We start from the raw sequence: 17,317 nt of genomic DNA, 5'->3' as shown, positions 1-17,317 counted from the left end.
GCTGGATCAATAAATTCGAGACAAAGATCATCAATAGGATGTGTGCAAGTCTCCCTTCACTTGCCTCAAACGTTGACCTCGATCGTGAAACAGTGACAGACCACGGAGGAGTGAAGAACCAGGTCAGGTCCTGAAACAGCCGGGACAGCAGAAAAGCGTGGAGAAAAAAAAAAAAAAGGAGAAAAAAGAAGCTGAGACGCGCCGTGCTCCGGGTGGGGTGATCGTACAGGCAAGCCTGGCTGAAAAGTGCTGCTGCGACCTTGAAGAGCTGCAAACAGCGCTGACAATTTAGGTATGGAAAGACAAGCAGCATATGATTTATTTACTGCCTTTTTACAAAAACGGCAGGTTAGGGGAATAGATTTGCAAAAGGATTTACCAGGGCTTTTGGCTTATGGCTATGCTAAGGGAGTTCTTATTAACCCCCATACTGTTCATGAGTTAACGGAGTGGCATAAATTCGGTGATTTATTGTGGGAGGCTACTTTAGAGGACGGTAAAACTGCCAGGAAGTTAGGTAAATTATGGAGGGTGGTTCACAATGAGATGTTAAAGCATCAGGCTGAGAAAAAAGCAGCCGAACAGGCAACAGCTGCACATGGCCGTAATAAAGACTATAATCAGGAAGCGGGTACTCCCCTCGTGCCTGCAGCTAGGACGGTTTTCTTGCCTGCTTTGCCGTCCTCCTCTGCTTTGGCAGGACTGGGTATAGAGCGCACTTCTGAGGCTTCCACACCCGCTTAAGAACAGGACCCATGGCCAAGACCACCCACTAAGCTCCTGCAAATCAATGAGCCAATCCCTGGGGCGGTAAATGACCGAGCAGAGGCTATTGCAAGGGAGCAGAGGGGATGTTGGGCTGTGCTTGCAAGAGAAGCCATGGTAAAAGGGGATGATGAGGTTATCAGCGCTGCTACCCAGCTGGCTTGTCCTGTTGTATTCAATCCGCAGGAGGGAGGGGGCCTGCAGGCTACCATTACAGCCCTTGATTAGAAATTACTGTCTCAGCTGAGGTCTACTGTTAGTCAATTTGGAGTGAAAAGTGAGTCAGCCAAACAAATGTTAGACTATATCTTTGACACCAGTCTTCTCTTGGTAAATGAATGTTGGGGAATAGCCAAATTGATATTTACTCTGCCTCAGCAATTGTTATTCAATGCTCATTGGCAAGGGCTTGTAAATGAATGCGTAGCACAATTAGGGCTAGGCTTACAGGAACAAGCAGGGACCTCTCAGAATCGTGTGTTAGCTGCTCTTGCACCACTTCAAGCGTCAGCTGCACTGGAGAAATGCCACTCGGACACCCACAATATGGGCGCTTGCAAGCGGAGATTGGGAGGCTTAATCAGGAGCCCGACCCGCAGCGACCGTGCACCGACACAAGTCATCGCTGCAGCATCAGCACCCTCTCCTGTCTCCAACCCGCCACAACAGGGAGCCTCGGCTTGGACCTGGCAGCTGCCGTAGATGTTACGTTGATGAACCCGCACTCACGAAAAATCCCGACAGGGATTCACGGACCTATTGTTATACAGGGTCAAGCTGGGTGCTCTGCTTTTCGGAAGATCATCTGCGTCTATGTTGGGATTATTTGTTTTGCCTGGCGTCATTGATGTGGACTATATGGTTATGGTGCATACCCCTTTCCCACCACTCCAAATTAACAAAGGACTGAGAATTGCTCAGCTGATGCCACTTGAACAAATGACAAAGGGATTACCGGCTATAAAAGGACAAGAGAGGGGGGAAAATGGTTTTGGATCCACCGGAAGACTTGCCTTGCTGACTTTGAACCTTTCTGAGAGACCCAAGAAAAGGGTGGAAGTGGAATTTTAAGGACAGAAAGGATCATTTTCAGGCTTGCTGGACACTGGAGCATATTCCAGCATTATTAGCCCTTGCTGTTGGCCTCAACACTGGCCTTTGCAGCCAGCAGCCACCACAGTGACTGGGGTTGGAGGTTTTACCCTGGCTAGCCTCCGGGTTTGCATGAATGGGAAACAGCTAACAGCTTTCTTTTACTTAGTCCAATTACCACCTACCGTGCAATGCCTTATAGGGCGGGACATTATGGCTTGGTTGGGGGTGGTCTTAACCCTTTGGGGTAAAAGCCATTGCTTGGACCTAGGCTGAGGAACCTTGTGACATATGCTATATGGATACTAGGTGTGCTTTTAATGCTTTTGCATATTTTACCTTGTATTTTTATTTGTATTCAAAATATGATCAGTAGAATGATAGAAAAAACCTGGCAGACTAACCTCCTTGGCGCAAAAAGAAAAACGGGGAATATGTTGGAGAGTTTTGTTCAGACATGGCTTATAGAAAAGGGCCATACAGCTGGTTAAGCAGTAAAAAGCAGCTGTAAGCAGTAAGTTCTCAGCCTTCTGATTACGAGAAAAACAAAAACACTGTGTCCTTGATCAAATTATGAGAAAAACATGGTGAAAAACATGGAGTCCTTGAATGTAGTCAGCAGCAGGATAAAAAACAAGTATTAGTGTCGACAAGAAAGCCACAGGTATTAGTAACAAAGGAGGGGATGACATGTAATCTGTAACCAATGATGAGCTCAGCTTTTGCAATATGTATGAGCTTAATTAACACTACTATAAAATTATGTAAGCCGGATCAATAAATTTGAGACAAAGATCATCAATAGGATGTGCTCGTTTCCCTTCACTTTCCTCAGGTTTGATTAAAATAGAGAAAGCACTTCAGGGCTCTTTCTCTGGCTTCAATGGTTTTCAGGTCTTCGGGGCTTGTACAGCTCCCTGGAGTCAGTTTGGAATACTTTTCAAGAGAAAGATTTTAAAGTGCATCTCATGACTTTTCTTCTTTAATAGAGTATTTTTTTATTTTTTCAGTTCACAGAAGAGCTGATAGAAGCATTCCTGTCGTGGTTTGACCAGGAAGGAGTGGGAATTCTGGGAAGCTGTGGTCAAACCAATGAAGGTTTTGGGTTTGAGACTGGCGTCCGGTGTGGCCAGTGGGGTTTGGACACACCTCCGAGAATAAACAGGGGTTAAAAGCAAGGCACTGCCCTTGGCACTTCCTCTTTTGGACATCGTCGGGCGAAGAGGTCAGATCTCTTCCCCTGCCCAGCCCGCTGCTGCTGGGCGGGGGAGGGGCCGGCCATGCGGTAGGCCTGGGGCCTGGACAGAGATGGGGTTGAGGGGGCTTCGGGGGGGCTTCGAGGATGGAAGGGTGGAAGATCCCAGAGAGTCAGCCCTCGGGCAGCCCCCCCCCCCCCCCCCCCCCCCCCCCCCCCCCCCCCCCCCTTCCCCCAGGAGAGCAACCAGCCAGAAGGAGAAGGAGGGAGGAAGACTGCCCGGCCGGAGCGGCAGCGTGTGGGCAGCGTGCGTGGGAGTCGCTCCAGGACCGACAGCAGAGACTGAAAACTTTTAACCCTTTCTTGCATGATTGGGGCCTTGCAAAAATGCTAATCCTCCTCGAAGCTGAATAAGAAGGGAGATAAGAGATGAGATGTGGAGATGATTGGATGGGGAGAGATGATTTGGAGTGGCCTTTTGGCTGGACTTTTCTCGTGGCTATGGACTCAGTTGTTCCTGTGACACAGACTGCATTTAGGGGGAGGCAGTGCCTCAAAACCAGGAAGGTTCTTCGTGAGGACCCCCCGGCCCCAGGGGGTTGGAAAAATATGGGGGGGACAGATGTCCCAAAAGCAGAGACTGTGCCTTTTTGGAGTGAGACAAGGCATCCTTGAAAGACAACCCTAAAAGCAGCTCTGGTCCATGCCGTCAGTGGTGAGAGCACTGGGCATGGAAGGAAGATGTCACAAGCGGCAAAAGGACTTTTTTTTTTCCCGGGCGGTGCCGAAGTGACAAGGAAGCATCCGAGGTTTCAGTGTGTTTCCAGGAGAAGCCTATGGAACGAGAAGGACTCCTTTCCTCTTCATGAACTGATGTTTGAGTATACTAAAGTGTCGTACCGGGTGTTTTGGGAGAATGTATTGGATTGAGAAAGTCAGGGAGTGGGGAGGAGGAAAGTGGCTTTTTTGTAAGGTTTTCAATTTTTTTTTTCTTTCTTTTCCTTATAGTCTTTCTCTATTTTCCTGTAGTTTAAGTAATAAAGTGGTCTTTATGTTTAAGTTAGAGCCTGTTTTGCTTATTCCTGGTCACATCTCACAGCAGACACCAGGGTGAGGCATTTTCATGGGGGGCACTGGCTCTGTGCCAGGCTCAAACCATGACAATTCCCCAGGTGATCCTAATGCTGAATGTCTCCTTAGGAGGTCTGGGCACAGAGAAGAATGAGCCCCTTGAGGGCTGACCCTGTTTGGACAAGCTGCTCCTCACCCCCAGCCTCACCATGTCTGACATGGCCCACCTGGCACTGACATCCCTGTGACCTCCAGCAGAACCTTGTCCCCTGAGCTCTGCAGGTCCATGCCCCAGCCCATTGCACCATGTCCCACCTGCTCTCCTCAGGACTCTGCCTGCACACAGGCCCAGGAGAAGTTTTCCTGTTGGGAAGGAAAGAATGGAAAAGCCTGAGCAGGTTTCCTGAAAGCAAACCCCACTCAGGAACCACCTGCTCAGTCCAGGCTGCATGGAATGGTGTCACCTTTCTACAAGGGACAGTGTGAGCAGAAATGATATCTGGGAGCAGAATTCTCTGAGTCTCCCAGCTGAATTCTCTGTCCCTGTCCTTTCCCTGGATCTCTGTTGCAGATGGAAGCTCCTGGTGCCATCCTCACCTTTAACCTCTCTCTTGAATGCAAACAGATGTTCCCAGCTGTGTTCAGCAGGATTTGCTCAATGTTTCTACAAACTTTTGTGTTCCTCATGGAATGAAGGGGCCATTTTGGCACTGGAGCGGGCGATGTGGAAGCAAGGAGTCAGTTGTGATCCTGGGGTCCCATGGAACCAAGGGGCCATGGTGACACAGTGTGGCCAGGTGGATCCAGTGGTCCATTGTGACACTGTGGATCCAAGGAGACCATGGAGACAACCTCAGGACCTCATGGAACCAAGGAGTCCACGGTGACCCAGTGGGGCTGCATGGAGCCAATGTTCCATGGTGACACTGTCCATCCAAGGAGTTCATTGTGACACTGCGTAAGCTCATGGAGGGAGGGAGGCCATTGTGACACTGAAGAACTTCATGGCACCAAATATCCATGGTGACACAGCAGGGCATCATGGGAACCAAGGAACTGCTACTGTCAATATGGAAACTCATGGAACCAGGGGCCCTTGTGGCACTGCAGAACCAACAAAGGTGCTGGACCTTGTCCCCTGGCCCTGCACAGCTCCTTGGGAGGCATGGCAGGAGCAGCGCCCTGGGAACCTCAGGAATGCCTCTCTGGGATCCATGGCACACACTCCCAGGGGCTGGAATTCCAGTTCCCAGACAGGAAAAGATGTTCCTGCCCTTGAAAGCAAAGCTCTCAAGAAGGAGCCAAAAGCTAAGTGGAACAAGATCTTACAGTGACACTCACAGAGAAACAGAACAGGCAAAGAAAGGCAGCAAAGAAAGGAGGACACAAACACAATAATTTGAGAAGGTGGCAGGCTGAAAAATAAACTGGAAGTGATGGAAAATGATTGAGGCAGAAATAATTCTGGAAATTTTATTTACTATCAAAACAGATCCCATACAACCAGCTGTTGCCATTTGTCGACGGAAGGAGACCAGGACATCCATTGATCATCACAGGCCCAATTTTATTGATCATTACGGCGGGTTAAATACAGTTCATAATGAACTTCATGCATATTGCAAAAGTTGAGCTCAGGATTGGTTAGTTACATATCAGCAACTACACCTACTTCTGCATTCCTATGGTTCTACTTTTGATACTTTTTACATATTCTCAGGAGATATTCAGGAATAATCTCAACTCCCTATCCCCCTGTTGCAGCAAGGTCACTGATTGCTAATTGCTGACATCCCGTTTCAGCTTGCTGACTGCTGACTTCCCTCTCTCAGCTTAACCAGCGGCATTATCTCAGTATGGCCTTTCTCAGCTAGCCAACTATTAATAAAACTCTCCACACCCAGCCCCACATAATCCTGGTCCAACACCCAAGAATCTGGATCCCACTTCTCCCAGTCTCCTTCCAACCCCATCACACCCTGGAGGCTGTGGAATTTAATAATTTTGACATGGGACTGAGGTTTTTTTTAGGTGGGAATAAGACAATTTTAGGTGGTGTTGAGCTCTTTTGGGGTAAGATTGAATTGTTTTTGGTGGGACTGAGTCAGTTTGAAGTGACAAATCAATCCATCTTGGCTTTTAGAGTGCAAAGATATGGAGAACACTTCCTGAAATCCCCCAAGAATCCACAAATCCTACAGAACATGTCCCCAAACCATAAATTCCACCTGAAATAGCTGTGAAATCCTTGATCAATTACTTTCTTTTTAGTCTTATTTCATGTGTTTTTAAGTGATAAAAATGAATCAAGGGGAACTTGGGGCCAAACCAAAAGGAAAACCAGCCAGGTGTCCTCTCAGCGCAGATCACTGGGAATATGGGTCACCAGGGCTCTGACCAATGTGGATCCTTCCAAGAAGGATGAAGCTGGAGTGGTGCATGAAGCTGTTCCTGCAGTCAGGGCATTTGCAGGGCTTCCCTTATCATTGCCTTCATTGGTGTTTGGTCCAGTGAGAGCTCTGGGTGAAGCTCTTCCCACACTGGGGACATTCGTAGGGCCTCTCCCCAGTGTGGATGCACTGGTGCGAGATGAGGTTGGAGTTGTGCTTGAAGCCCTTCCTGCAATCAGGGCAGCGAAAGGGCCTTTCCTCAGTGTGAATCTGCTGATGCTGGAGGCTATTAGAGCTGCTCTGAAACCTCTTCCTACACTGTGGACACTGCTAGGGCCTCTCCCCAGTGTGGATGCGTTGGTGGATGACATGGGCAGAGCTGCATCTGAAGCCCTTCCCACACTCCCCACACTCATAAGCCCATTTCCACAGATCATCTGGTGGCTGATCAGGGTCCTGCTCTGCCTGAAGCTCTTCCCACACTCCAAGCACCTGTGGGCCTTCTCTCCATCATGAAGCTGCTCATGGACCACCAGCTCTGAGCTCTGGCTGAAGCTCTGTCCACCTTCCTGGCACAGGGTGGGTATTTCCTCCTCAGAGCACCCTGGGCTGGGTTTGCAGCCCCTGCTCCTGTGGGATCTCTGGGGATTTTCCTCCCCATTGGATTCCTGTGCTGTGGAGCCAGTCAAAACAGCCTCTTCCATGAGATTCTGCTGAGGAGATTTGTCCTTCCTGGTCTCCATCTTCAGCTCCTTGTCTGGGGCAGGAAGGACAAGGAAAGGATGAGATTTGCCTCTGTGCCAGAGGGAAGGGTAAGGAGATCCCCCCAGTGCATCCCCAGCAGGACGGCGTTGGCAGTGGGGTTGTCCTGCAGCCTGGGGCTGTGCTGGGTTGGGAGATGGAGCAGGAGAGAGGGGGAAAGGGGCACTGAATTCCTCCTCACCTGCCTGGTAATCCCAGGGCTCCTTCCTCTTCCTCGCAGCCTCCTCCTCCATCTGGTGAAAGTTTGGGGATGGGAAATCCTGTTTTGGGAGGAAAACAAGGGATGAGTACATTGAATTTTGTACTGGTTTCAAGGCAAATCTGTGGGAGAGTCTAAGCCAGAATAACAATTTAATAAGAAAATTTAGATCAAGGCAATGATACAGAAACCCTGCCTTAAACTGTTCTCTGACCCCAAGTGCCTTTGACAACAGAAAGGTTTCCTCCTTTGAGCAGGTTGTTTTTCTCTCTGGAAGAACTCTTGGAAACTTGGACACAGCTTCCTCTGAGCAACTTACGGGAGAACTGATGAGGAAAATGGCTGTTGTGGGTGGCCAGTGTAAAGAAAATATTTTGTTGTTATTCCTTGAAAAGTTTGTTAAAATCATTGGAGGAAAGGGAGCAAATGATACCAGCAAGACTGACAAGGTTTATTCACCCAATGGTGAGGAACACAAGGCTGTTAAAAGTCCCCCAAGAAGCCCAGCTCAAGTAGCTAAATTCCCGAAAACTACTGAATTCCAAGGCTTGGATTCTGTGCCTCAGATTCCCACACATTTAATATAAAATCCTTTAACTCTTAACATGTGAAGTCACCCCAAAATGTTCCAGGTAAGTAGGATTAGAAAGAGAAGGAAGAGAACAACAGAAAGACAGAAGATCCATAGAAAGTGCCAATTGCTTGGGTTCCAGCATCACCAACAGAGGAACCCCAGGAGAAGGCAGGATCCAGACCCTGGGCTGGGCTCATGCTGTGGCTTTTAACCCCCTGGGCCTTCGTGGCCCCGCCCCTGGGGTGGGACTGCCAGCTGCTTGTCCAATCAGAGTCAGGGTAGGCACCAGCTGCCTAAGTGTGATTGATTGATTAACAGCTCAGCCAATCAGAGCTGGGTGAACACCATCCTCTGCTGTGTGATTGAAAGCTCTGCCAGGCCAGGGCTGGGGGCAGGGCTCTGTTCCACCACAAACCAAGGCCTGACCCGGCTCTGACCCTACACAGGCATTCCGAGCATCGGGACATCGATCTCATCCAGACTCTGACAGCAACCACGGTGACACTTTGGAACCTTCTGGAACCACGGGTCAGTTGAGACAATGGAGATCCAAGGAAAAGATTGTGAGACAATGGAATCCAGGAATCATGGAATCAAGGAGACCATTATGCAACTCAGGGGCCCTATGGATTCAAGGGTCAGTGATAGAACTGTTTTGTCCATATAAAAAAGGAGCCCTTGTGACACAATGGGGCAGCATGGAGCCAAGGGACTCCTATGACTCTGTTGGGACTCATGAAATCAAGAAGCCATTGTGACATTGCCAGACCTCATGGAATCGAGACCATTGTGACAATGTGGGGTTCCATGAAATCAAGGGAACATGGAACAGGTCTGCCTGGTTTGGCCTCCTGGGGATTGTCTGACAGGTGCCACTGAATTTGACATGCCAAGGGCCATTTCCCATCTGACCATGAAGCACTGGGGCTCTGTGCTTTTATTCCTGTGGGAAAGAACTTTCTTTCTTATCTAGGCATCCATGGCCAAAATTGGGATTCTGCATCTAAAAATTCCTATATCCAGGGGTTACTCCTGGATGAAAGCTGCCCATACAGTCAAGTCTGGCCAGACTTGGCCTCTGGTGACTGCCTCTCATCTGATCATGCATCACTGGGGCTCACTTGTTTCCTTCATATGGAGACCATTGTGACACTGTGGAGCATTGTGGAACCAAGGGGCCATGGTGACACTGCAGACCCTTGAGGAGCCTGTTACTCTGTAGGAACTTGTGGAACCAAGTGGAACATTGTTACCCTGCAGAGTACCATGGATGCAAGGGGCCACTGTGACACTGTGGGGCCTCATGGAACCAAGCACATCTTTGTGGCTCTGTGGGGCCGCATGATCCCAAGGGGCCAATGTGAAGCAGTGGGGCTTCATGGAACCAAGAGGCCCTTGCTGCACTTCAGGGCCTCGTGGAGCCAAAGGGCTGTTGTGATCCTGCAGAGCACCATGGTTTCATGGAGAGCATTGTGGCATTGCAAGGCCCTGTGGAATCATGGAGACCATTGCGACCCTGCAGGGCCTCATGGAAGGAAGGGGCCACTGAGACACTATGGGTACTTGTGGAACCAAGGGAATCATTATTGCACTACTGGGCCCCCATAGAACCAAGGGGCCATTGGACACAGCGAGGCTTCATGGAACCAATAGATCATTATGGCACTGTGGAACCATGGAGACCATTAAGATCCTTAAGAACTTGTGTAATAAAGGGGCTATTATGACACCTGAGGGCATCATGGAAGCAATAGAACCACTGGCACTGAAAGGCCTCATGGAAGCAAGGAGCCAATTTGACACTGCAGAGCCCTGTGGAACCAAGGCAACATGAAATAGGTGTGGCTGCCTTGGCCTCCCAGGGGTCACCTGACAGGTATGGCTGACCTTGGAATGTGGAACGCCACTCCCATCTGCCCCTGAAACACTGGGGCTCTGGGCTCTTCTGTTTATGGAAAAGAACTGTCCATTTTTTCCAGGCATCCATGGCCAAAATTACTATTCCACCTCAAAAGTTTAGTCAATGAAAGGATTACTCCCAGACAAAAGTTCCAGGACAGAGAAGTCTGTCTGGTCTTTGACTCCTGAGGGGCAGCACTCACCTATTTTCCAAGCACTGGAAAGGGCTCTGTGCTTTTTTATGAAAAAAAAAAGAACCCCTATCCCTCTTTACCAGGCACAAATGTTTTAAATTGGGACTCTGCATTCATAATTTCAAATATCCAAGGGTTGCGCCAAGCAAACCTTCCAGGACAGACAGGTCAGGCTTGCCTTGGCCACTGGTGACTGCTGTTCATCAGCTCCTGTACATGGGTCTCTGTGGTTTCCTTCCTATGGAGACCAATGTGACACTTGGGAGCCTTGTGAAATGAAGGGGCCATTGTGACACTGCAGAGCACCATGGATCCAAGGGACCATTGTGACACTGTCACTGTAGAGCCTCGTGGAACCAAGGACATCATTGTGGCTCTGTTGGGCTGCATGGTCCCAAGGGGCCAGAGCAAATCAGCGGTGCGGGAGTTGGCCCAGCTGTACCTCAGAGTCAACCAGATTTTACCCCGGATAAACTGGATGTGAGTTTCAAGCCCTAGGAATAATTTGTTTAACTTAGGGTGAGCTTCAGAATTCCCCCATAAGCCTTTAGAGTTGTTATGCTAAGTTGTCCAAGTTTTCCTCCCCTATTGGTTACTTGTTTGTCCTGTATGGCTATTGTTCTAGAGTGTTCTACCCTGAAGTGTATATATCGTTGCTTTGCCTTTATCTCAGGTCTTTGAATCTCACCCCTTGTACTGTGCTCAACTTCTCTGTTTACTAAAGTTCTTTTTGGGAAACTCCATTGATCCTGCTTGTTGTAGCATTGGGCAGTAGGATGGTTGGGACAGATGGAGATGAGAGATCTCTGAAGCCAGGTCTTGGAGCTTGTGGTTTATTGCAAAGGGTTTTGGGTGCAGGGCCTTGTTTGGAGCTGCCAGCCACAGCTTGGAGGAGGCCCAAAAGAGGAGCTAAAAAGTGGAACTCAAAATGGATGCCCGAAAGAGGAGGGGAGTTCCCGTTACAATACAATAAATCTTCTTCTGTGCTGCATATTCTAATTTTCACTAACCAGTATAATACAAGATACAAATCTTATAGCATTTATATATAGCCTATAAGAATCATTACATTACCATACTGTGTTACATTTTAAACCCTAAAAACTACTCTTTCGACCCCTTTTTTGACCTCCTTTGTCAAGCTAGTACGGTCTGCTCTGACCCTTGGACCTGTCTGCAAGCAGAGGGTATTGTTTCATCAACAGAATGTTACCTTCAGCAATACCATTGTTTTCCAGTTGTTCAGTAACTAAGGCTTGGTATCGCAAAGCTTGCTTTCATTTCAGTCTGACTTATAGTTTCCATATTTTCAAAATCTTTTGCCAGGCAATCATATCTTTAAGGCTTTCCTGTTTCATCTTCCCCAGCATCTGCTCCTTTTCATTTTCACCACCCTTGCCCTGAAGTTGGAGAACAAGAAAGGTTTGTCACCGCCAACCTCATTGTGACTTTTGGCGCCCAGACAGGGACCCTGACATTCAGTCACGTCAGCTGGGGTTGGCTGATGGATAGGCCAGCGATCCCCAGGATTTTGGATTGTGCCAGGCTGGCAGATTCATTATTGCTTCGAGGGACCTCGGCCAGGATCCACAAGAGACAACAGTTTTACCTGCATAGGATTGCAGGTGGGTTTAGGGAAACACAGTAAAAATTATTGCCCATTTTCTCACTGCCTTTTTACAATACGCACTGATGTCCCGTAATTGATTTGGGGTGTTCCAGTGGCTGTTCTACCTAAGGCATAGAAAGAGAAAAATGGGCAGGTAGATGTCCAAAGTAGAAAGGTGTGTATATCGATGCTTTAAGTTAATTCTCACTGATCATGACCAAATATCTTCAAAGAACAAGTTAAAATCAATCCTGAGGCGGATCATTAAAATTTCTCCAAAGGCCCCTAAGCCTGACCATCCTCCCTCCATCTTGACTCCTCCACTTCCTGCTACCAGAACCTTCTCTTCTGTCCTTAACAAACATCCAGATTCCACCTCCAAAACTGTGGGTCATGCCTCACTGTCAATCATTCCACCTTCCCCCTGGGCCATGACTCCAGATCTCCACCCTGGAAGTTTGCCATCCTAAATCAAGGCCCGTCCTCCCAGCACCTGACAAAATGGCAGTGCACTTTGCCTCCCCCTCTGGCAATGATATAACCCCATGATACAACATACTCTGCCCTGCTGACAAAGTATTTCTAATCCAAATGTTTCTGCTCCAAGTTATTCTTCGTCCCCAGAAGACAGTTTGGATTCCCCAGACCCATCTTTTCCCTCAACCCCAGAAGATCCCTAGGAAAGGATCCAGAAGGAAGCAGTTAAGGAAGGAGAGTGGCAAATAGTCTCAACACTCCTCGTTACCCCCGGATGTTATGAAAGAAGGGGGCAGATCCCAGGTATCAGCCATTGGTTTACGGGGAACTCAAGGATATGTGTGGGGCAGCTAATGACCATAGGAGGGATTTACCTTGTTTTAATGGCCTAATGAGGGCCATGTTTACAGCACATGTCTTAACCCCCTATGATTTAAAATATGACCATGTTGTTGTCACCTACAGAATACACGCTGTGGGAAGGGGGATGGAATAGTTTACTAAATCAATTAATAGCAAACTGTGTTAATAACAAAGCAAGGGTGGAATTGAAAATCAACCATCTAGCTGGAGAAGGACAACACAGCCTAGCAGATGATCAAGCAGCAGGTACCCTCAGAGAAGTATGGAATGATATCAAAGAGATGGCTTTGCAAGCTTCAATCCAGGTATCAGATTGTAGCAACCCTAATTTGAACTACCTTGGGTGGCTGCAGCTCAAGCTTTAGGACAATCAGACCATCTTGGGTGCCTGTTAAGTATGCAAACCAATGCTACCTCCATCACATTGAGTGGCCTGCTCTCAGACACAGAGACCATCAGACATGCCACCTTGCAGAACAGCGATAGAATTTTTACTCTGGGCACATGGGCATGGCCGTGTAGATTCTCAGGGATGTGTTGTATGAAACTCTCCAGCCACAGCGAGTCAATCCTCAAGAGCATTCAGATACTAAAGGAAGGGTTCAAGAAGCTTCAAGTGGAAAACAAAGACTGGTTCAATAAACTCTTCCAGTCCTGAGGACTAAAGGGTTGGAGGATGTTTACTAAAACAGTTGGGGTGACGACAAAAAGACTATTAATTCTCTTAGTGGTTGTTGTTATCGTATTGTTAATTGTGACGTTTGTTTGAATGGTTTTAGAAAGTCTTAAAAAATTCTTTCAGCTCCATCTTTGTTGTAAAACAGAAAGGGGGAAGATAATCAACACAGGCTTTCATGGACTCCTTGGAGGAGAGAACTGGAGGCCAGGATGGCACAAAATCCTCTCAAAGACTCAGTGTGGGAAGGAAAATCCTTAAAAGTACCTAAAAAGTACCTTAAAGTACCTTAAAAGTACCATGAAGTACCTTAAAAACCTTGAGTATCTCAAGGGGTTAATGAGCCCCACTGAGTGTCAGTACAAGGCTCTCCAGGGATCAATTAAAGCAGATAATTGGGCCCATGATTGCTCAAACCTCTCACAGAGTCAGTATCAAAAGGGAAACACCAAGTACCTTAAAAAAACTGACGTACCCTGAAGTATTAATGAACCCCACTGAGTGTTGTTACTGACAAAGCCTCTCCAGGGACTAATTACAGCAGATAATTGGAGGCCAGGATTGTACAAACCTCTCAGAGACTCCAAGGCAAGAGCCAAACCCAAAGTCCTTTGAAGAAACTGCAGGCCCTGGGAGCATTCAGGAGTCCCCAGAGCCATTGATGAGCAAGGCTCCCCAGGGACTCCTTCCAGCAGATCCTTGAGGCCACTGGAATGTGGGCTAGGGGGGTGGTGAGGGCAGGACAAGGGGCTGACAGTGCCCAGCCCGGCTGGGGCTGTGCCAGGAGGCCCCAGGGCCTCAGGACAAGGTGTCTCCTCACAGCCCTTGGTGGAATAGACCCTGCTGCTGTGCCCCAGGGCACCAAGACTTGGCTTCTCTTTGTCCCCACCTGTCATCACTGCCTCCAGTTCTCTGCTCTGCCTGGGGTCTGGTGACACTTTCTCAGTCGTGTCCCTCAGTGGGACCCATTAAAAGTCCAAGAAAGCTTGGAGTTGGATTCTGCCTTGGAGTTCTGGAGAGGTTTCTTCAGCTCCCTCTCAGGGACTGATGTTCAGGGCCTGAGCACAAAGATCCAGAGGCTCATTAAAGTCCTTGTGCTGTGTCTGTGCTGCTGAGTTGAGCCTGGCACAGAGGCAGCTCCTGGTAACCAAGAAGAGCTTCAAAAGCACATTTCTCTTGATGAGCAGCTCTTCTGCCAGCCCAGCAGGGCTGGGGCACTGCCTGCAGCCATCCCGGGAACAGCACAGAGGCACAGAGAGCTTCAATCAGTCGGAGCTGGGAAGGTGCTGAGAAGTGCCTGGGGCAGAATCACTGCCAGCCCTTTGCACAGGAAGCTCTGGCTGCAGGACAATGCAGCTGCAGCTCCTGAAGCCATCTCCTAAAGCTGGAACATCCCAATGCCTACAGACACTGTGAGTACAATTCTGAGTATTTCTGGTGCAGGGGAGGTGAAATGTTCATAAAGCTCTGACATGCTGAGGGTTTTTGATCAGTCATAGAATATTTCCAAGACAAGGATTTTTTAAAAAAATGAGTAAATTTCTGAAGACTCTGGATTCAGTTTCCTACTATTGTACCGTGGCAGGGAGGGGAAGATAATTTTTTAAAGCTGATTATGATTTGTTTATTATTAATTTTGACAAGTGCCTGAGACATCCAAATTGTACCTTTTAGTGATCAGTAGTAGATCCCTAAAGTGCTTTCAGCCACTCTGCCCATCGACAGCAGCAGCATCACCTTTGATGGAGCCATCAGGCTCAGTCTGAGCTGTCCTTTCTCCAAGCTGCAAACAGAACCTGCCCCCAGCCAGTGCCCTGCAAACAGGCAGGGTTCTGTCAGGCCAAGGAGAGGGCACAGAGATTTGGGGTCTATGAGTGGTGGGCAAGGAGAGATCAGGCACAGGGAAACACCTGCAGGTAGGAAATCTCCAGGAAGCAGAGGGAAGATTGGGCAATGAGAGAAAACAAAATCCAGCAATGCTGTGGCAGGGAGAGTTTAGAGAGTTCCTCAGGATCCCCTCCAGTGCAGCCGCTCCCTCTGAACAAGCCCCCTTCTTCCTGTGTCCCAGCCAAGCCTCTGCCCTCAGGGCCGGGGCTCCAAAGCTGTCAGCCCCTCCTGTGTTACCATTCCTACTCTCTGGCACTGGCGGTGCAGATGCTGACAGAGCCTTCTGTCTTAACAGGGTTTCAAAGTGGAAAATGAGGACAGGACCCTGTCCTCCTCCCACATCTGCAGAGCAAGGCTGAATTATAAAAACCCTGTGTGTAGCTGCGCTGAACCTGATGTCCCACTAAGTCAACATTAGCCAGGGCTTCCCACTTGGAGCTAAAGGAAAAGCTGATAGAAAATTAGAGGGTATCAAAGGGTTACAACAGAAGAGTCTGTCAGAAAAGTCTTTAATTTTGCTGGAAGAATATTGTCCTAAAGTGTCACTGACTTTTCTCCATTAACATCTCCCCAAGGCCTGACACAGCAAATGTCCAACAGCAGCTCCATCAGACACTTTGTCCTGCTCGCAATGGCAGACACTTGGCAGCTGCAGCTCCTGCACTTCTGCCTCTTGCTGGGCATCTCCCTGGCTGCCCTCCTGGGCAACGGCCTCATCATCAGCGCCGTAGCCTGCGGCCACCACCTGCACACACCCATGTTCTTCTTCCTGCTCAACCTGGCCCTCAGCGACCTGGGCTCCATCTGCACCACTGTCCCCAAAGCCATGCACAATTCCCTCTGGGACACCAGGACACCAGGAACATCTCCTACACTGGATGTGCTGCCCAATCGTTTTTGTTTTTTTTTTCATTTTCTGCACTGCAACAGAGCTTTTCCTGCTGACCATCATGTGCGATGACTGCTACGTGTCCATCTGCAAACCCCTGCACTATGGCACCCTCCTGGGCAGCAGAGCTTGTGTCCACATGGCAGCAGCTGCCTGGGTCAGTGCCTTTCTCACTGCTCTCATGCACACAGCCAATACATTTTCCCTGCCCCTTTGCTAGGGCAATGCCCTAGGCCAGTTCTTCTGTGAAACCCCACAGATCCTCAAGCTCTTCTGCTCAAATTCCTACCTCAGGGAACTTGGGCTTATTGTGTTCTCCATATGTTTAGCTTTTGGCTGTTTTGTGTTCATTGTTTCCTCCTTTGTGCAGATCTTCAGGGTTGTGCTGAGGATCCCCTCTGAGCAGGGACAACACAAAACCTTTTCCACCTGCTTCCCTCACCTGACTGTGCTCTCCCTGTTTTACAGCACTGTTATGTTTGCCTACTTGAAGCCCCCCTCCATGTCCTCCCCATCCCTGGATCTGTCCCTGTCAGTTCTGTACTCGGTGGTGCCTCCAGCCCTGAACCCCCTCATCTACAGCCTGAGGAACCATGAGCTCAAGGCTGCAGTCTGCAGATTGATGACTGGATGATTTCAAAAACATTAAACTGCTGGTATTTCTGCAAAACGCTTGTAATAAAAGTCATCTTTGGTACTTCTTGTTGGTTTGGTTTCGGTGGTATTTTTTCATTTGTGTTAGGTATTCATATTGTCCAAAAAAAAGCAACTCTTTGTTCCATTTCTCATTTTGTTTCTTTCCATCTTTCCTGTGGCCACAGACTGTGTCGATGAGACGCTATGCACTTGGTGGCTTTAAATGACTTAAAGGATCTTCCAGCAGAGTTTCCTGCAGAGATGCCCTTTTGTTGCCTTCTCTGGAGCTGCAGCAGCAATGTCTGTGTGCAGAGCTGGGGGCAGATCAGTGCTGGCCAAGCAGCTGTGCCCAGCAGCAGCAGCACTTGGTGTTGCCAGTGCTGCTGCCATGGCCCTGCCCCGCTGCCCTGGTGGCCCTGGTGTTGCTGTAGGGCCTGAGTGCTCTCGGGGCCGGGCACAGCCCTGGGGGTGGCAGTGCCGGGGCTGCAGCAGGGACAGGCCATGGGCACTGCTGGCTGGGGGCCTGGGGGCTCCAGACTCCTTGCCCAGGCTCTCTCAAGAACACACCCAGGCCAATGCTCAGCACAGAAAACCCCTGTGAGCAGCCCCAGGCTGGCCGTGGGCAGGCTGGGGGCAAAC

At 49.0% G+C, this 17,317-nt stretch overlaps 1 pseudogene; it reads left to right on the top strand.

The window, feature by feature from the left end:
* Positions 1-16,103: 16,103 nt before the first annotated feature.
* On the top strand, positions 16,104-16,676 carry LOC135460935 (olfactory receptor 14J1-like; annotated as a pseudogene).
* Positions 16,677-17,317: the final 641 nt, after the last annotated feature.

The sequence above is a fragment of the Zonotrichia leucophrys genome, unplaced genomic scaffold, assembly GCF_028769735.1.
Source record: "Zonotrichia leucophrys gambelii isolate GWCS_2022_RI unplaced genomic scaffold, RI_Zleu_2.0 Scaffold_130_127662, whole genome shotgun sequence".
Classification (NCBI taxonomy): Eukaryota; Metazoa; Chordata; class Aves; order Passeriformes; family Passerellidae; genus Zonotrichia; species Zonotrichia leucophrys.
Note: the sequence above shows the minus strand (reverse complement) of the source record. Positions and strands in the feature narration are given on the sequence as shown.